The 21,973-nt window shown below is 43.0% G+C and overlaps 1 long non-coding RNA gene across 1 annotated transcript in view; it reads right to left on the bottom strand.

Moving 5' to 3' along the window:
- The window catches only part of LOC141576885 (uncharacterized), a 118,241-nt gene that overhangs the window by 34,477 nt on the left and 61,791 nt on the right, over nucleotides 1-21,973 (bottom strand). The window contains exon 9 of the long non-coding RNA XR_012505311.1: nucleotides 438-623. This is a non-coding gene — a long non-coding RNA (uncharacterized LOC141576885). The remainder of the gene's footprint in view (nucleotides 1-437; nucleotides 624-21,973) is intronic.

The raw sequence follows: 21,973 nt of genomic DNA on the forward strand, positions 1-21,973 counted from the left end.
CTTGACATCTAGCAAGTTTTCATAGCCCGCATGAAACATTATCGTGAACTAGTTAAAGGAAGAGTCCACACTCAGGGAAAATCAATGCCACAGGCAGGCTGAAACAGAGGCTGGAGGAAAGGAAGAGAAAAGGCATAGTTAAGAAGAGGGGAAAGTGTGGGAAAAAGACATCATCACAAGGACTCTCCGGCATCATCCAGCTATCATATAATCATTCATTCAAGAGAGAGTTACTTAGGTCCTATTTTGTGCAAGATTTTACACAGGGCAAAGCAAGAGTGCAGCGTCCATGGTGGCAGCAAGTGGCGGGGCTATAATACAATTCTGATCCTGGTACCTTGCAAAATTGTACTCAGTATAAAGGCAAAAAAATAAGGTAAAATAATACTATGTAAACTCTATGCATTGTTGAAAAAAATTAAAGAAGACCTAAATACCTGGACAGACACACCACGCACATTCCTGGATCAGATGACAGAGCTCTTGGGATGGCAGTGCTCCCCAGAGCGATCTGTATACTCAACGTGGTCTCGATCACAATCCCAGCGGGCACCTCTGCAGTAACTGACTAGCTGCTGCTACTATTCATATGGGAATTCGAGGGACTCAGTAACCAAAACGTACTTGAAAAAAAGAAAAAAATGAGAGGACTTGTAATTCTCAATTTCAAACCTTACAACTGTATCTCCAGGTGAGATTAGAGACCATTTTTAAGTTATTACTGGGTTTATCCTTATTTTCAAAATTCTCTACAATGAATATACCTCTTAGAATAAGAAAAATAAAAAGAAAGGTATCTTGTAAAACATGCACAGTGATTCATTCATTGGGAAAAAACTTATTTTAACTATAAAGAGGTAAACAAATATCTAGTGAAAAAGGACTACTTAAAAACAAGTGTGCATTTACAATTTTCATAATTTGAAAACTGAAAAGCACAAAAACATCAAGTTACTAGGGAGACTAGTGAAACATATTAATAGTTATTTTCAAAAATTCTAATTGAACAATGAAAACTCAAGAAAGGGAAAATTGTGATTGACACCCAAGTGCAAACACATGGAGAGCAAACGCCTAGAAATCACAGTTCCTTTAAATCTGCTTCTAACTCAATAGGAGAGGAAATTCCTCACTTAGGGGACAGTGGAATCCCATACATAAGACAGGATACACAGTACAAACTGCAGTAGTATTGGGAGTGAATTTCTTAGAATTCTAATGTTACAACATTGCTGAAAAACTATAAAAACACTGACGGAAAGATTAAAACACACAGTCATATATATTATATAGAAACATATGAAGTCTGCTCCCATGTTGCATAGAAATACAAACATATTTGTTCATTTATAGGCACTGATTACTTTATCCCAGATAGAATATTTCAACTAAAACAAAAAATCAATAATACACTCCTCTTGTCAAATCTACTTGATAAGTTACTCTGCTATGCAACCATAATGTGTTTAAGATAGATCTAAAATTAGTGAAAAATCTTTGTATGGTTTCTTGAATTGTTCTCAAAATTCCAAGCTTAATTTTAAAATAGATCTGAGCAGTATTTCTATATTATCTTTTCCCTTGTGAAATGAACAACACAGTCTGTTGTCAAAATTCTGTCCTTACAATGATTCACAAGCACCGTTTCCTAACAAAACTGCTGAACAGCAAGGCACTATCCAGACACTGTGACCAAATAAATGAAACACAAGGAAGACAGTGACCCTATCCTGGAGGGCTTATAATCTGTGTCAACAGTGGGTTTTTATTTGATTGGTTTGATTGGGTAGCAAAATAAAATCAATCAAGTACTTTCTGCTTTTAGCATTCTGTAAGTCATGACTGTTTTTAGTGTCATGAGAAGGAAAGACTTAAGCATGACTTGATTAGGTCAACTAGCAACAATCATCACTGGAGAGTGAGTAATAAAGAAGTTAACTGATAGAAATACTTCTGACTACATGAAACCTAAAATAAATCTACACTGATATCCGAAAGGAAAATGAGGAGATGAGGTCCCCAATGAGAAAACAAACTAACAAGGAATCAAAAAAGGAAAGACGTTTTCATTAACGATTCCAGGCAGTAGTGGAGCATAGTGGTGAGGATCACAGATGTTTGGGAAGAACATGAGTGCCTGAACTCCCACAGCACTGGGTAGCTGTGAAACTGATATTTCAGAGAAATTTTCTGCATCTCAGTCTTCTATCCATACACTGGGGACAACAACCGCACCCATCTCCTAGAACAGTCTTACGAATTAAGTTATTTTATATATAAAATTTTAAATAAAATACCTCAGATTTTAAATAATACCCCAAAAGCACAAGGAACAAAGAAAACAGAGATAAATTTGAGTTCATCAAAATTTAACACTTTGCTTCAAAGGGCACCATCCAGAAAGTGAAAAAACAACACACAGGAGAAATTTTTTTCAAATCATTTATCTGATAAGGAATTTGTATCTATAAAAAAAAAAGTACCTCCTACAACTCAACAATAAAAAGGCAACTCAATTAAAAGGTGAATAAAGGATCTGAAATGGTATTTTTCAAGGAAAATATACAAATGGCCAATAAGCACAAAGAAACGATGTTCAATATCTTTAGCTGTATGGGAAATCAAGTCAAAATCACTAGGAGAAACCGCTTCACACTCACAACAATAGCTTATAATAAAAAAAAGTGTAACAAGCACTAATAATGACACAGAGGAAGCGGAGCGCACAGCCCTTTCTGGTGAGGACGTAACACAGCGTGGCCACTTTGGAAAACAGCCTGGCAGGTCCTCAGAGAGTTGAACATTTGGTTTCTGAATGACCCAGCAACTCTGCTGTCTGGGCACCAACGTAAGAGAACTGAAAACAAATATCCACATAAAAACTCCTACAGGAATATTCATGGCGACACTACTCATCACAGCCAAAAAGCAGAAACAACCCAATTGCCTATCACCTGATGAATGGGTAAACAGTGGGGCCCAGCCATACAGTGGAATATTATTCAGCAATAGCAAAGCATAGAGTACTGACCCAGGCCACAACGTGGACAAACTTTGATAACGTTACTCAGTGTGAAATAAGTCAGTCACAATAGACGGTTAAATTTACATGAAGTGACTCGATTTAAATGAAATGTCCAGCACAGGCAAATCCACAGAGAGAGAAGAGTGGCTCCTTGGGGCTGGGGGAGGATGGGGAAGATGGGAATGACTGCTTATGCATACGGGGCTTCCTGTTGGGGGAATGAAAATATTCTAAGATTAAATGGGATGCACAATTCTGGGCATAGAGTAAAAACGACTGTATATTTAAATGGGTGAATTGGATTAAAACTGGTAAGAAAAAAAGCACCTCGGGCCAGTACCTTCCCTAGTAAATGCAAATTGCTAACTTTTATTAGAGGAAGAAGAAACTGCCCTCAGCATGAAAGTAGGAGATAAGCAAATGTGAGTTAACCGAAATTGGACAAGAGCATTTCACTTGAAACAGTTGCTGAGTGTACACGAAATATTCAGAAATAAGAAAATCTGTTTCACATCAGGAAGAAGCATTCTGCTTCAAATGCAGATCAAGGATTCGGCAAGCCCAGCTGCTACAAATGACCAGAGAAGAAACCTGGTTTTTAAAACAAGCACCAGAGCCAACAAGGAAATGGTGGTGAGGAAAGCAGGCGGCCGAATATCTGGAACAGTTTGCTACAAATAATTTCTCCACTGAAAATTTAAAAATAAAATGAAAGTGATAAAATGCTCTGTTGACCTCACGTAAATGGGCTTCCTTCGGTGCTCGACTGTTCTGTAACCCCGATTGAGAGACTCAGGAGAATCAGCATGTCTCCTGGGAGTCCCCAAAGGACTGCCCACCAGCACGCTGACCACCATCACATCTACCAGGGATGAATTGCAGAGAAGAGACCAACTTCTGAAAGGCACAGGAAATGTTGACAAGGGAAGAAAAAGCTGCAGTCAGTCCTGGGACAGAGGCCCTCTGAGCAGAGGCCAGAAGGCTGCAGGTGAACTGCAGTGGCCGTGGGACAGGAAGGGACCATGGGGGAGCATATCTCAATTCTCTCCTCTCTCTCCATCGGGTAGGAGAGATAAACCTGCATCCTTCTCACCTGGAACTGTGGGTTGGCTGGCAGAAGTCTTACCGACATGGAATGATTATTCAAGTCTCTGTGGAAAAAGTCAATAAATCGAGAGGGAGTAGGGAGCCAACTCCACGAGCCTCTCAATTGCACCCTTATTTATTGTGTATAATCAAAGGAAAAATTCATTAACAGTTGTGTGATAGTAATAGGAACTTCGGGAAAGACAGTATGAAGCAGAGATTGTAGAATACACAATGAGTACAAAGGATTAGTGTATCTTTAGGGAAGTCATGGGGTGAGGGGAGCAAGATACATTTTTAGACATGTGAATTACAAAGCAGACCACCAGACCAGCCAGGTCCTTGTTCTGTGGATCATAGACTATCTAACAGCACACAAGCTCAGCGTTTATAGCTGAGGGCCTCGGTCCTTGCTTTGCAACCAGCAGAGTGCTATCTAAAAGCTCATCTATGCAAGCAAAGCATTGTCTCTGCTTTTTAAGGCAAGGAGACTGGAGTGAGGATGTACAGGCACTTGCTTGCAAAGCAGTTTTTAAGCATATATTTTTCTTCTTAAAGTTCACAGGAGGCTGGAGTGTGTTACAATTTGTTAAACCAATCATGGGGTCCCACATGGAACCATTATGGAGGACACCCTAGGATGACAAATCCTGCCTCTGGGTCTTTTCCTGCCATCTTCAGCCACTCTAGCATGGTCTAGGCACATCCGTGAATAACGATCCTACAGAACTACCCACACTCTTAACTCCTGGTGCTTGAAACTTAATTTTAGCTCTACACAACTTACCGTAGAAAAGTTTCAGAAATAAAAGATATAATATTCCTTTTATATCTCATTATATTACTGATTTTTCTGATTGCTCTAAGTTGCTTCTAGTTGGTAAAGCACATAATTCTGCAGGTGAATTCAGTAATTTCCATTGGGCATATCTAGCCATTTTGGGCTCTCTAACTTCTATTGGTCAAATACCGATACACTTAATTGATTTCTTTGTTTATCAATTTCAGCCGGGAGGAGAGGGAGTGTCACTCTTTTCCTCAGCCCACCCTCAACCCTTTTCTCATCAACTCAGGCCTCCTGAAAACAAAACAAAGGATTTGTTTCCCTTCTACTCTTTCCACAAAAGCAACAGGAAACATCAGCCTGGAGAAAGAATTCAACACAAATATTAAAACAAAAATCTATAAACCTGGAGCAACTCCATCTCCGAATCATGATACACAATGACATGAGAGTAAGTGTGTCAGGCACAAAGCATGCGTGAGCCTGACCACCTGATTTCTATTCTTCAAAGGAAGGAAGGTTTTCATATTTTTTATTATCATACTTTGTCATTGTTTCTGATTATGCCAAAAAATAGTTTATGAAAGAATTATGCACTGCAATAACAGATTATTATTGTATCAATTATAGAAGGCATTCAGAGGGGATAGGAAAAGCCACCTCTGTAAAAAATGCAAAATTTCTTCCCCTGTTAAGAACACGTATACAAAATGCAACAGAGAATTCAAATTCTTGTGGAGAGGAGCAAAAGCCACAGAACCAAAGCAAAGTCAATAGAATGAGTTAATTCAGAATTCACTGGACAAACATGCTCAATGCATTCAAATAATTTTAAAGGCACACTGCAAACCATTCACTTAATGATCTGCAGGCTAGAGGAAGCATTTCCCGCTTTAACAGACAACAGAAATCAATAGGGTGCCCCAACAAACAAGGACCAAAGAACAATCAGGTTTTTAACAGCTCTGACAAATCAGCATGTTCTAAAGATCAAAATCCAGAAATTTTAAACATTCATTCACACCACAATGAAACAAGCACTTAAAAAAAAAAAAAAAAAAACAAAGAAACTAAGCACATAGATCATGTACATAGATCAATGAGGACTTCATTTACCGCTGGAAGAACAGGCTATAGCCTTCTACTTGAAAAATAAAACTACTTTTAATGATAACTGCTAAAACACATTTCATCATTCATGTTGCCTTGAAAAATCTGAGGCACATGTATCTGATCAGAAAAGCAATTCTGGTAATAGTAGGTTACAATTCAGTGCCAGTTTGCTTTAGAAGAAAAGAGAAAAAAAAGCTACTGTTTCTCATATCCTGCACAAAGTGTGAAGAGTCTCCCTGCCTCTTTCTCCTCCCGTTTTCTGAGCTCATGCTCCCCAACCCTTCTGAAACAAGTATGAGAAACTCTTATTCCCACCAATATGCCAAATGACAAAAGAATATCAATTTATTTGTGTAAATATATGCCTATACCTTGAACTGTAGGAGAAAGGTATCAGAAGTCCATATGAAACATATTTCTAGATTCCTGAAGTCACACACACAAACGTTCACACAGACACAGACACATACCCCCTGGATTACTGGGCACTTCACAAGTTTAGGAATTCCAACTTCTAGAAGATAACTTTGTAGTTAGTTTAAAATACAAATCTGTCAGCTTTTGAAAGCCTTGATCATCTGCTAAACCATCCAAATATCAAAGAGATCCAATTAGCTTTCTCTGTAGAATGTAATTTCACTTGATGGCAAAACAGACCCTAAGAAGTACTGGATCAAAGATTCGTGTTTATCACTACCTATGATCGTTTTTAAGCACATTAACAGATTCAAAAATGTATGTCTCAACAACATTTATTCTTATTGAAAAAGCATACGTGTTCAACTCTCTATACAGTGACTAGGTCCCATGATGGTGTTTAAGAGCTATTTTGTGTATTGAAATATTTATTTTCAAGTGCAGACAAGGAGGGTGTGTATTACTCAGTTGTAGAGCACCTGCTTAGCATGAACTATGTCCTGGATTCAGTCCCCAGTACCTCCAAAAAAATAAATAAAAATAAGTGCATATTTAAAAATAAGAATAAAGTTATATAAAAAAAAGCAGACTAAAAAGCACTGCAATCTATGTGCTACAATTATAGTAAAAAAAAAGTGTTTCTTTCAAATATTGACTATATGCCAATCACAGAGACAATCACAAATCACACCTGATAACCATCACGTGTGATTCTCAGCAACACTACTAAGTAGACATGGATGAGAATCCCGGCACTGCGGATGAGGAGACGGAGCTCGGAGGAGCTGCGGACCCTGACCGTCCTGCTCCCCGTGACACCGCGTCTACCCAGGGCAAGCTCTGACAGACCTGCTCTGAGGGGACACCCAGCTGCATGGAACCTTGGGGCATTGGGGAGTCGCAGAAAACACTAAAAATTGTTCAGTGAAAAACCAGCTCAAATATATTACACTTTGCCACATCCTTTAAAAAGGGAAAATGACTGAGACCTTTTTGATGCCTCCGTGTTCTTTCTGCCATCATCAATTATTTGCCCTCTCAGGGTGACTAGTGATGAACTGGACCCCATATGAAATGCACTCATATGGAAGAGATTTTAAAGTTATTTTAAGAAGTTTGTAAGACCCTGTCTATGCCTCACACAGGTGGTCATCCATCACTTCTCACCGGTGTGGACGTACCACCTGAAATCACTCCTTTCTGCTTTTTAAAATCCCTTCATCTAATCCAGGGTTTTCAACAGCAAAGAAGCACCTCAACCACAGACACTGGACAGCTTTTCACCAAACGGACTCGAACAGCCCATTGGACTACCTGGAAACCCTTTTCTTCTATTAAAACCACTTCCAGGTACTTCATCATTTTCTGATTGGTGGACTTGGCCTCTGACTGGCCTACTCAGAGAGCTCCCAGCCTCACATGCGGGGGTGGGAGAGGACCCTGCTGTTGGGGGAAATCAGTGAGGAAGGCGGACATACTCCCGCCAGGTCTGCAAGGGTAGAAGTGCCACAACGTGCTCAGAAATTATACCGTCATCACCCCTGGGCTCCCATGGACTTGTTTCACATTAACCAAACTCATGACACACTGATGAAAGAAAACCAGAAACTTAACTTATTAATGTAACAGAAGACGTGAAACTATGAACCAGACTGAAATATCAGAGTTCAACCATGAGTACATTTTCTCAATGGCCTAATCACGGGGAGGCAGTCACATGGCAAGCATGGACAGAAACAGAGCAGGAAGGGTTTCTAGATTAACTCAATGGACTAAATTTCTGTTATAAGAACTGATCTACTGCCTGGAAAACAAATAACGCCAATCACGATGCACTCTCGACAGTGGCCAAGACATGACTATGAGCATCTGTGTAACTCTCCTTTCCCTGTCCTTTCTGGGCTAACATATGCACAGAGGTACAAAGATTCAGGGATGCAGATAACTCTAAACACCCAAAGCCCATCTCTGGGAGCCTCAAACCAGTAAGCCAGGGTTTAAATACCAGCTCTGTCACTTACTATTTCTGTGATTTTGGCCAACTTACCCTCTGTGTGCCTCAATTTCCACACTGTAAAACTGGGATAACAATCAAACCTTCCTTACTCGCTTGTTGAGAAGATTGAAGGATTCATTTCTGTAAAACTCTCAGAAAAGAATGTAGCACATTTTGGGTGTTCAACAAATGTCAACTTAATATCAAAGTGATTTACAAGTCTCCCTTCTAATCATCTTATGTGTTTCCTGGCTAGTCTAAGTCCCAAAGAAAATCCTTATTTCTCCTTTTATAAACTCTTGGGGAGGACCCTTCTCTTCCATCCCACCACCTGTTTAAACCGAGGGAGGGAATGCCTCCTAACCACTCCTCTGGGCCATGGAGAGTGCTTCTCCATTCACACCCCTGGCCCCTGGCCAACAGATAGCCCTCGTCACACTAACAGAGTGAGGTGTGAGTCCGGGAAGACAAGCAGGGCATTTGAAACCCTTCCTTTCCCTCCAGTGTTGATCACCATTGGGAAGCACATGGGATGCTCGGCTCCATGGCAGGACAGCCTTGTGTATGAATGGGCAGGTCCTCTCAAGTGAAGGTTCGCTGTGTCACAGAGCTACATGGGACAGGGTGAGTCTCTAATTCTGGGACACAGTATCATGACACGCATTTTCCCACAGCCCTGAAGTTCATGGAGAACGTGGCTTCATCAGTAACAAATAAGACATTTATCGCCTGCCTACTCTTATGTGTCATCTCTCAGTTGGCTGCTGGAGACAACATGTGTATAAGTATTGGATCCCTTTAAGCCCCAAAATATATGAAGTAACAAAGAATTCTGTGGCTTAACGTTGGTTCAGGGCGACTGTGTAACAGTTCTGACTCTGCTGATGCTTAATTATGGGTATAGGAACTAAGGAACCTCCTCAAATATCTCTCAGCATAAAACCAGCTTTTCTTATTTTCCTGTTTCTTAGTAATTGCCAAAGACTCTCAAATGATGGCTTCACACAAAAAAGCAGCTAAAGTTTATGAGCCCTCTTGACATACCCACTGTGGTAAACACTTTACATAATTTCTAATTCTCACAATTCTGCAAAGCAGATACGAGCGTCCCCATCTCACAGACGAGGGAAAAACTCAGAGCAAACTGACTCAGGCTCACGTGGCTCAGTGGCAGCACGTGCACGCAAACCCAAGACAAAAAACTACACCCCTTCTTATATGTACAAAATCACCTCCCAACAAATGATACACAGCTGCTGGGTCAATACTCAGGGAACTCAGTACACTTTTCAGCTTTAAGGTGCTCCAGAGGCCGCTCTTAGCTGCTTTATAAAATTCCGGCTCACTGGTTGCTAACACTGGAAGAAAAGACCGATTTTGCCATTGTTTGCACAGCAAGTCTGAAATGTTCACAGCGAGATGACAGAATAAGTCTAAGACATAAGCAGAATAATTTTTCCAGGTAGACAGACATAATGGACATTGTGCTATTCTGAAGCACTAAGCAACGGAATCAAAACAAAATAACATTTGTTAAGCCTTCTTTTGCAAAAGGAATATTAAGACTGTTAGAAGGTGCAACAGCACCACCTATGGCTAAAATGACCTTCCAGGTTGCCGGGAAAGATGCAACACAAAAATTGCCTGTAGGATCAGAAAAGAGAATCAGATAACTAAAAGCTTATGTAGCACATACTGCACTTTGCTTCGGGGGAAGGGAAGGGTATTCAGTATTTAATCTGATATTGCTAATACTCCTGAATATAAACAAAAGACATAGGTTCATGGAAACTCATCTTAGAAGAGGAAAGAATCCAGTCCAGCCACTTCATTTTACAGGAGGGGAAACTGAGACATGGGTTCTGTCCTGCAATCGGCAGCAAAGCTCTCCCAGGCCTCATGTCTTGCACTGTAGCATAAACCAACAGATCTGTACTAGGCCTATATTCATAAAAGTCACGTTTGTATTTTTCCAACATTAGGTTATCTAAGTATCTTGCAAAATAATTCACAAAGAGCCAGGATATCATACAAGATTGATGAAATACAAAAACATTTATTTATATAATAAAACAGCATGAGCTTTATTCTATTATAAAAGTGACTTGTTAAATCAATGTTTTGATATTTTAAACCTGTTAAGAGTGCAGGAAAACAAATCAAAATTTTGCTTAATCACAAAAGAGAGAAGCTTATTCCCTGAAAATGATCAATGTGGATTTTACTAAACTTAATGAATCTGGTCAGAATCCCACGAATTTAAATGTCTGTGTGGATGGTTACACGGCAACATGAATTCTGAGTTGTAACAATACATATTCTGTGTAAATAATATTCAAGGTCGTCTGATTAAGGCAATTTAACTAGTCCCTGTCTCACTAGTATGATACAGATTTCATTAAAACTTCATACTACACTAAAAAAAAAAATGAATCCTTGTTACTTTAAACCATATTCAAATATATCATATATATAAATATTATAAATATTGAATATGCATCAGAAATAAGCGACACTCTTTAGTATTCAGAGTTGATCCTTCTAAAATATCTGTCATTCTGACAGCACATTTTTATTAAGCACCTCTTGGGTTCTTTGTATACAAGGCGTCTAACTCTCACAGTCAGACAAGTTAAACGATATTACTCAAATTTCACAAATAAGGAAATGTACTTAAGCCATGAAAACAACTTACATATTCACCATCAGGAAAGAAAAGAGTAAAGATTTTACTTATAATATTCACTGACAATCTTTTCTTCCATATTAAGACTACATAAAACCAATTCAGTCTTTGTAAGTATTTCTGTCAATAAGGGCCACTAGAGAAAAACAAGTAACATCATTAACAGTGGTTGGACTTTCAAAGCCCACTTCTCTTTGGCACTATAATTGTTTTTAATGTTTTGTTTTTTGTGCTAACAGACCACTAAATTAAAAAAAATTAACTTTTTAAGTAATTACCTGAGAATTAAACATTTGTGAAAATGTACAATTTTAATTTATGACACTCTGTCTCACATTCTCACTGGTGTCTCTCCTTTGAAGGCCTCATAAGGCTGAGATCACAAAAATCGGCCATTTATGGAGTCACAGCAGTTCGGGTAACCACTCAACGGGAGGCTGATTAGAGGAGCAATTAAGAATGCATCCTGTGCAGCCTGGGTTCCAGCACAGAGCTAGCCACCGCCAGCTGGGTGTGATTTAGGACAAGCTGCTCCATCTCTCAATCCCTCAGCTGCAAAAAAGGAGACGCTGATACCTACCCTCAAACACCTGCTATGAAGTAAAACATGAGGAAAGCATTTTAGTGTTAGGTAGGTGTCCACTCAGAGCGAGTTTGGTCATTATGATGATGAGGATGGCTGTTAATAAATTAAGCTAGACCAAAAAGGAGAAATCACCTTAAAGGAGAAACATTTTAATTCAATCAGCATTTCCTTTTGGATGGATTGCAGAAAGTTCTATTGATGTTTTTAATAAACCAAGTTTTGTCCATTAATTATAGATTTACAGGTTCATGGACAAGTCTCCAGAAAAAGAATTAGAGGCCTCTAACTTCTGAATACTAAGAAAGTAAATTAAAAAAAAAATCATTTGGGAGATTATACCTCATTTGGGAGAGTATGTGCTTAGCATGCATGAGGCCCTCAGTTCAGTCCCCATAAACTCCATTTAAAAACTTTCTTTTTTAAGAAATGGAGAATTAAAGCAAAAAGATGGAGGAATACAGAATTTTTTAGAGAATCATCTCAGATTTAAGATGGGGAGAAAACATCCATTTCTCAGAGGAAATCTTGAGAACTATGTAAACAGGATCTGAGATGTCTAGTCTTCTAACATTATTCATGAATTCATATTACCAAGTCTTAAAACTACCTGATAACCCACAGAGGTGATACTGATCGTAACACCTGCCAACACGGATCGAGCTCCCGCTAGGACTGCTCTGTTCTGACATCTCTGCTCCTGAGGCCTGACCAGGCTGAGAGCACTAAATTCGGTCATTCATGAGCATCTCGTGTAAGTCCTCCATGTGTGCTTCTAACTCTCCCCTCACCAGCCCCTCTGAGGGAAGCACTGTTATCATCATCCCCACCCGCAGATAAGGCCACTGAGGCACAGAGACTAAACCCTTTCCAGGTCACATTGGCATTAAAGGACGTCTGTATTTCTGCTGTTTTCCTTTTGACAAAGTAATCTGAGATATCAATTCAAGGGAGAATGTTAAATAGTCAAGTCTGTCAGTTCTTCACCTCAAAGAGCAGATACTATAAATTCCTGATGTAGGATGAGGCTGCCGCCACATACTGACTCAGCTTGAAATTAATATCCAAGATGAAGCAGCGGATTCATGTAAATATTCACGACTGTCAACTCCGCTCTCGGGTCTGGGCCCTTCACTGCCTGAACGGGGGTGAAATCCCCACCCGTGTCAGGGAGGGACGCGCAGCTCTTCCGGGACTCACCCAGGATTCACGGGCTGTTTCCCCCCACAGGCTGTCCTCAACGATTAAAAAGCTCTCAAGATTTTTACACCATGCAAAACTAAAAGACATTTCTGCAGATGGAGCACTTTCTCAGGCTTAAACCTTTTTTGCCTACACTCAGCAAGGGGCAAAAAAAAAAGAAACATGACTCTACAAAGTCTCTGACCCTCACCACTCACGGGAGTAGAACGGCCACAGCAGCAGATGAGTCTTCTCATTGCACGATGAGAACAAAATAAAGCCGCCCCAACAACAGGCACTCCCAGAGACAGAGCTCAGCAGTCTTCTGCACACTCACAGTTGTGCAGCCCTCACCACCATCTATTTCCTGAACACTTCATCACCCCAGAAGAAACCTCCTGTCACTAACAGTCACTCCCTAATCCCCCTCCACCCAGCCCCTTTCAACCATCACCTGCTCTCTGCCTCTGCATGTGCCTTTTCTGGGCATTTCAGATCACTGAAATCAACAATATGTGGCCGTTTGTGTCTGCTTCCTTTCACTTAAAATGCTGTTTTCAAGGCTTGTCCATTTTGAAGTGGTATCAGCATCTCTCTCTCTCTCTCTTTTTTTTTTTTTGAAAACGTTAAAGTTTATTAGAAGGTAGTAAGTACTATCAAAAAGAGTACGGTGGAGCATAAGTGATTGGGTTTCAAAGGGAAAAGTGCGGGTTGAACAGTCAGGGAGGAGTTCCCAGAACAGGTGGCCTTTTTCATTTTCCCCTTTATTTGTTTTTTCTTTTTTATTCACTCTTACATGTGAATAATGTTCCACTACATGGAGATACTACATTCTGTTCTTCCATTCAGCAGCAATTTATGGACGAAGTCCAGTAGAATGAGTGTAAGAAGTGACTACCATGGATGGCATTTAAGCAAAGGGCAAGACGTGCTTTCAAAAAACAAGCCAACAAACAGAGGCACAAGGAAATTCAGTGCGTTTCTGAGCAAAGAACATGCTTGCTTCGGCAGGACTACCGTGCAGGGCTGGGGCGGATACTGGCAAGAATCACGGTGAGGGAGTCACCTGAGAAGACTCCCCACTGCAAGCAGCTCAGCCAATTCTCCCTCACCCTGTATTGTTAGAGCCATGTTTCTAGGTTACTCTTATTTCAAGTAATAGTACTTTAACTGCACATCTGATCATCTGCCTCAGACCACATTACCTAGAAGCCACAGAAAATCATTCACTGTCCGGAGCAGCTCCAGGACATAACGGTGATGGATCAGGGAGTCCAGCAGCATTCCAGCCTGCAGGCACAAACCCCACATGTGCCCTGGTGATGTCCGGAAAATAAAATGCATGGAAATATCTCATTGCTGGTACACGACATCTGCCCTCAAATTGACCCAAAATCATGCTGGCAAAGCACTACTCAAACTTTTCACTCCAAAAAAAAAAAAAAAATGCTAAGAAGGCAAATTTAGGCCCTTCCATTAAAAACCAGCAACCATCACTGCCAGTATCTGAGCTGGAATTCTCCTGACTTCAAAAATCACCGCGCAGTTACTTTTCAAAAGTGAAAGTCATATATGTATTCCACGTAGATGATATTACAGTAGGATTTTTCTTTTCAAAATTTCCAGTTGCAACATTAGCACAAGAAAGTTTATGTTTCAGCTTTAAAAAAATCAATTATCCTCCACTTTCTTAATTTTGAACCTATTATTATTTTATAAAGGGAGCTATGCTGCATATTATAAACCAACTGTTTGGTTTCTGCAAATAAGACCTTTATGGCCTCACTATTTCAGAGCAAACTTTAATGATGTTTTGAGAGGTGGGGCCTGGGGCGCTCACTAACAGCTCTTTAAATACTGACAATTATGTGCTCTTAACTAATGCAAAGGCTCTAACTCCACACTAGCTCAGAAAACAAAGAAACTGCACCAAAGACTTACTTTAAAATTTTAATATATTCCTATTGTTTTGAATATTAAAGTTCTTAAAAGATATGATTTTTTTTGAGAAAGCCAACAGCTGTATTAAATTTCCTCTCACCAAGAAAGCAATCTTTATCAAGAATAAAAACCCCTATAGAAATCGAAATGACGGGACGTTTCTAGCTAAGTGAACATGCAGATCTGAACACAAACCTAAATCCTATCAGATCTCACTCGAACGAGCTCAACAAAGTCCTGGGCTACCCTGGAACTTAGCTCTTCTTTTCCAAAAGCTGGCTGAGCTAAGATCATCACACAAGGCAGGGAAGGAGAGAAGACGAAAGTCCACCTGGCAGCCTCCATCTGTTTTCTTCCAGCCAAAAGTCGCCTCTAGGGTCGCCCTGCTAACAAGCCCTCCCCATAAGGAAATCCGGCATCCACACTTCCCCTGCCGTCCCCAAGCAGTGCCGACGCCTCTCTCCCAGCCTGTGAATGCTCTTCTAATGACCCCCTTGTTGGTGGCACCCTTCCCCTCTTCCCTGCTACACACACACACACACACACAGAGCCACAGCAGTCTTCCCAAATCACAAATTTGATTACATCACCCCCACTTCAAACCCTTCAGAGGCTCCCTGGTGGAATTCTAGCCCCACCCCAGACACTGCTTGCCCAGCCTCACCTCAGTACACAGGTCCCCAGTGACCTCAGGGGCCCCCTGACTTGCTCCTACTTCCCACTTGTCTCCAGGCTCATTTTGACTGTTTCCCAAGGAAGCCTTCCCTCCTTCCAACTACCACAATTTGTTCCTCTATTCCTAGAACATTCTAGGCTAAGTCTACTTCTGACAATGCTAAGCTCACAAGAAGCAAATACATTTTGCTTACTAATGTGGCTCCACCCTCTCTCCCCTAGACACACAGAAGTGCACGTGTTATGAATAAATGAATGACGGGGTGGGTCTCAAAGGGACAGACATACCTACTCTCACCCGTCCCGACCCTTGTGTCTGTAGAATATCAGAAGAAAAACCAGAATTACCTTTCCTGAGGGTCACTTTCTGATGACACCCTTCACTGACTACTGTGTCAGTTCTAGTAAAACCCAAGCTCTTCCAAAGCCCTCCATCCCGGACTCTCTCCAGTGTCCTCACCAGCAGGGGCACCTTCCACCCTGGACCACACAGGGCACTCTCCCCGTTTTCCCACGCCAAAAGCCTCCAGGCATCTGCCCGGGCTGCACCTGCCACCTGAGCCACATTCTTGACTACTTCTCCTGGCTGACACTTTGTCCTCACAAATGAATGTAGAGTCCATTTCTTCCAGGAAGTCCTCTCTGATAATGTCCTTTAGGTCTTGGTTGGGCTTCATCTATAGCAGCAGTACATGGTGACCAACTGGGTGTTTGCCCGCTCCTTTGAGACCACGAACTCTTGGGGGCCACGTGGGAAGGAGTGAGAGATTACAAGAGGGGTGCGGGAAGCAAAAAGCAAAAATCACAGCCCAAGTCCCAAATTCAAGGATACTTTCTCAGGAAAAAGTATAAACAATTTCACACGTGTGCAATTTGGCTACTGTTTTTGTGGCTTGTGGACAGCAAGAAATTGGTGTTCTAGTCCAAAACCAAGATTACATGCAAAGAAATGTATATATTCATATCCAAAGGAAACCAGAGCTGCTCAACAACAGTTTGCATTTAGAATTGAAAGGAACTTTGATAAAGGCAATCTCTCTCTCTCTCTTCCTTCTTTTCTGGCATCGTATAATTTTAGAAGTATTTGCGTGACCAAGAGATGGCTACAGCCCGTGATTCTTCACTGGAGTGTTTGGGGCTGAGGAAGACCAGATTACATTCACTGCGTAAATGCAATCACACCAACACACTGATAGGTGCCGTGGTGGTGGAGATGATGTTCCAAAGCAGGCAACCTTTTTCTGTAAGAGAACTCTAAATAGAAAGTAAGAAATGCAATGTTCTGTAGTCAATTTCATTTGCTATATGGGTCATTAATTGATAGTATATCTTGTCTAATGAAACCCAAAAATAAATTGTCAAAGTCGATTTTCTTCATCTGACCATTTTATGCTAACTTTGGATATTAAACCCTCACTCCATAAGTAAAACTCAGGCCTACGCTGCAGCATAGTTACATCCCGTGGAAGAAAGCCGATCAAGGGAGAACTGGAGAGTTTCCCTTCAGAAGCTGCTAAGTCTGGTTTTGCACCTGTACGTGATTTGCAACCACGTCATCGAGAATGGAGAAAACCTAACAACTGTGGGGCGAAAAGCACTGCGGTGCTTCAGAAAAATCAAAGAACGCTGAGCTTTGTGAAACAGTCCTGAGGCACTTAAATCGTACTTTTTCTGAAAGGCTCCAAAACTGACCCAATTCACCATTCCAGGTTCAACAGGGAGGTACCGGAATTAGTAGAGAAAACATGCCCTTGAAGTCTGACAAGGCCTTGCTTGAATTCTGCTGCAGCATTTACTAGCCACTAAATGGACCAATTCCTTAACCCTCTGAGAAGGCTTCCCGATCTGCAAAAGGGGGCTGCCACCTCCCACCTGGGAAGCATGGATGTGAATTCAACACGCAAGTAGGGCGGCCGACTGGTACCTGACACGGGGCCTGGCTAGTTTCCCTCCGCTGCCCTTCTCCCCCTTTAAACTTGCACTGTTCCCCCGGTAAGGATCAAAACCACGGAACAGAATGCCCGATTTTTCTGTGTATCCCCGGATACATGACTTACCCTTAGGAGGCCAGAAAAACTGCTTCCTCCCCAGTCACTATCAACGTTCTTAAGATTCTGGGTATTTTTAACTCTATTTTCCAGGGAGACTATTCCAGAACTTTCCAAGCACCATTCTCCAGGTTGGCTCCCCTCCCAGCACCCATCCTTTCTCACTTCAGATACTCTGTATGATTGCCTTCTGTTCATGGGAAAGCGAGTCCGGTAGGGTGGGGACTCCCAAGGACTCCACCCTCCCTCACAGGTGAGTGTGACTACCTTCTGCCCACTCCTCACTCCAACTCCAGCTTCTAAGAACTCTACCCTCTAGGACCCTGCAGATTCTGCATCTTCCCAAGACACACACGTGGCCACGACCCTCCCTTCAGATTTCTTCCTGGCTGGCCCTGCACACACCCCAGCCCCTTAAAGATAAATGGCATTAGGCTGAAAATCGCAAATGCCGCTGACTGACACACCAAAGCTGCATGGTCTGGGCTTTCCTCCAACCCAGGCAGGGCCCTGCCCCCCCTCAGCCTCAGTCTGCAGCTCTCGAGATGATGTAATTCACATGCAAGGCTATGAACACCAGCTAAGAATGACGATTCCCAACGTGTATCTATAGTCCGGCTCCTTCACCTGAGCCACAAACTCATAGACACGAGTGCCTCTTTGAAGTCCTAATTTGGATGACAAATGGCATCTTAAAAATGCCTCATGTTCACCATTTACTCTGGAATTCGATTCCTGGCAGGTACCTCCCAGACTCCCCATTTTAGTAACAGCCCCAGCACCCAACAATGTGTTTGAGGTCACATTCAATTTCCAATGTTCCCTCCCCTAATCCCTGCCCTGGAATCAGTCCTATTATTTCCGTCACTAAGCCCATCTCAAATGTGGTTCTACAGGGACCATGGCCGTAACCCCCCAAGTTCACAGCATGGTACACTGACTAACAGTCCTCCGTAGGGTGCTCCCTGGAGGGGGAGGCATCTCCTGCCGCTGGTCACCTCAGAAGGCACTGGATTCTCACAAAGGAGGCCCAGGAGAAGGGACTCAAGGTTCTCCCGTGGTCTGAGCTTTGAAGGGCCCGAGGTCTGGGGGAGCTCCTAATTAGCAGCCACACTTGCCAGTGAGCAGATGAGGATGGAGGAACCCAGGCAAGGCTGTTCTCACTCCAACCCCTGGGCTCTCGGGAGCCACGGGAAAGGCCTGTGTCCAGGGCACAGCCCGGCCATCACAGATCCCAACCAGCATTAGCCAACACGGACAGCCTAGACTCCATCTAATTGTGACACTTACTTCTGTTCTGTTCCCCACCCAGAATGTGATGGACTCATTCAGATATTATGGCCTGTCTCAAGCGATACAAATTCAGTGATAAATGAAGTGTCCACATTTGGACCAGAGCATGAAAGGAGAAACAAGGCCTCATGTTCAGCATGATGTTGGTGGCCAAACCCTTCCACCGAGTGAGATGAAGCATGATGGGGGTGAGAATCCAAGGTCCTAGGTCGGCCAAAACATCTTCCTTCAAGGTTGGCTGGGGTGTTGCAGACTCCCTACCGCAAACTAACTACACGGCCGTCAGTGGTGTACATCAGCTGCAACAGACACGGAGTCAGCTATTTATGCCAACATGGGTTAAAAGTAAAGGCCGGGGCAGGGAGGCCTGCACGGCTGCTGAGGCAAAGCACAGACCCGGCTCTGAATGCCCACTGGCTGGAGAAGAGAGGAAGCTACGGTCCCCTTTAGCGGTCGCTGTGTCAACAAGATCCAGGTAAGCCAGCTACTTAGGAGAAGGCCATGTTTTCCTGATACTCAGAAAAACCAGCCTCGTAAAGGGAACACAAGAGTGGCATGGATTTTAGACCCCCCTAAGCCACTTTATGAAGGCAAAGTAAATTAAATGGCACAGGGATGTTGAATGCAAAAAAAAAAAAAAAATTAAATAAGTAAACGGTGACTGCTTCCTCCAACAGCGTCCCCTGCAGCTGCACACCCATGAGCCTGCCACTTTCTCACCAGTGACCGCTGGTCAGGAAGTGCCATCACGCACGTCACACAGTGACAGCCAGGAACCGCGTGAAGAGCACGTTTGTGTAAAAGCAGGAATCGAGCAAGATGCTGCAGAATTTGACTTTACAAGTTTAAATACTCCATGAAAAGAATCCCTCAGCAGCCGCCTAAATCAATTCGCATCTCACTTCTTCAAAACAATCAAACAAATTTAATAAGGGCGCATTTGTCACCAAATATAAGGAGGACCAAACAGGTTCCTCAAAGCAAGGATTTTAACAGGTATCAAACACCAGTGGGTGATGTGCTAACAAAGCAAATATTCCAAAAAATTAGAAAATAAAAAATGACTAGGATAATACATGGATCAAGGCAACTGTTAAGTTTTTGCTCTTTAAAGCGATGGAGACAGTACGGAGGGCAATCTGGATATTTCCAATGCAGGGTGTGCACAGCCCACATTTTCAGACGCAACAACATGCTCACTTGGCAGTACAAGAGAAAAAGAATAAAGAAAAAGGAAAAGAGGAACAAGAGAAAATTAGAAACACACAAGAACAAAAATGATTTTGACAGCATGTACAAGAATTTATGTGAGTGTGTGAGGCCAGGGATGCTGGGACGGTGAGACCCACACTCACCTCCTGCTCCGGGGAAGGCAGGGGCCTGAGGGGAGTGGCGCTGCCGGGGGACCCCAACATGATCAGCGCCCCTAACCAAAACTCCACCTATATGCGTCTAGGCAGATTTTGAGCTACAAATTGTGGTCGCATTTCAGGCTGGACAGTTTTACTCACTTCCACCAAGAGTAGCAGGAGAGAATTAGGCTGTTCCTGTACCAAAGCATTGTTTAAAAAATTAATGACTGTGGAATAGTAAAAGCAAAAATTCAGTAAAAGTGACTGGAGGAGAATGTGCTTGACCCGAGCTCACTGGCCACGTTATCTCACTGACGTTAAGATGCTGGCTGAGCCCTTATGGTACCAAAACAGACAGACCCACCAGGAGGGAGGTTTAATGCGCTGCTGTATTTTGATGCCTAGAGCCATGCCTGGTACACGAGGTTCTGGGTAAACAATGGTGACAGTGTCAACCACTATGGGCTAAGCACATATCCAGCTACTCCGCCAAATCCCAAGGGCAGACTTCAAAAGGCAAAAACAAGTTGGCATTCTCTGGTGGGTCTGCAGAGTCAGAGCCAAGCAGTTGCTGAGCAAAAATGTCACCAGTGCCTCCTATGACAAAAGAGGAGGCACTGGCCTGGGGCTGGGGCAGGGCTCTAGGCTTCCACTGCTCACCAACCAATCTGTCCAGGGGGAGAACGTGGTCTCTGCGTATGTTGCACCTATGCACCTACCTTGACTGACGCCTGGGGGCTCAGCAGGAGGTGACATGTGAGGTGAACGGAGCCAGCCTCGGTGTAGCACGGTGCTGGCAGCTATGCCCTCAGCAGCGCCCAGGCTCCTAAACCTGACACCTCGTCTCCAAGGAGCAGAAGGGGAGTGTGGGCATGAAGATCACAGGGCCCTGTGAGGACAAGTACAGGCCATGACATGCCTTGCCCATTCCTTAAGCCATAGAGTTATGTCCGGGAGGAACAGAAAATTCATCCAGAGCCCGCTAGGCACCTCACACACGTGGGGGACTCGGGTCCCCTGTGCCTATCACTCACAGGGCTGGTCTGGACATTCTTTTTATCAATTCTCTGGCATCTTCTCCTCCAACTTACCAACAACCAGAAAGTAGAATCTGATCTTAGTTAATTTCAAGAATCACAGAGCACCGCCTCCACAGTGGGCCCGGCAGCCGTGCCAGGTCCTCCGACCGTCACCTGTCAGACCGCCATGAGTATTCTCCAGACTCAAGGCCTGAGGCCGTAGGCCGTGGGCACACAGCTTCCCTCACTCTCCCCAGCAAAGGGGGACCACCTCTCGGCAAAGGCATGTCACCCTCTTCTGCACGAAGGACAGCACTATAGATACACGGGGAAACAGAGCAGATGGTGGGGGGGGTAGGCAGCCCAGAAGAGCTCGTCTGTAATTCCGAGACAAAGTGGGGCCGTTGACTTAATCACAGGGACAAAGTGAGGATGAACATTTCCCTGCTCTTTCCCATACTCCGTGATACGCCTTTCCCTGCATAAGGAGTTCATTCGGAAGTCCCTGGCGGTGATTCTGATGTCCTAACATGGCATGCTGGCTGTCGGGCAGGAATAGAGGGCCTGAGCCGAACAGGTGCTGGGCCTGGGAGGCAGGAGACAGCGGCTCCAGCCCCAGCTCAACCAGCGCCTCGTTCTGCCTCTCGGGATTCAGCATCTCATCTACAAGCAAAGGGATGAGACTATCTTAAGACAGGCTGCCCAACATAAATGAAATGAGAGCCATGTAAAGAAAGTTTCCCAGTTGCCACATTTAAAACGGTAAACAAAGA

Source organism: Camelus bactrianus, unplaced genomic scaffold, assembly GCF_048773025.1.
Source record: "Camelus bactrianus isolate YW-2024 breed Bactrian camel unplaced genomic scaffold, ASM4877302v1 HiC_scaffold_43, whole genome shotgun sequence".
NCBI lineage: Eukaryota > Metazoa > Chordata > Mammalia > Artiodactyla > Camelidae > Camelus > Camelus bactrianus.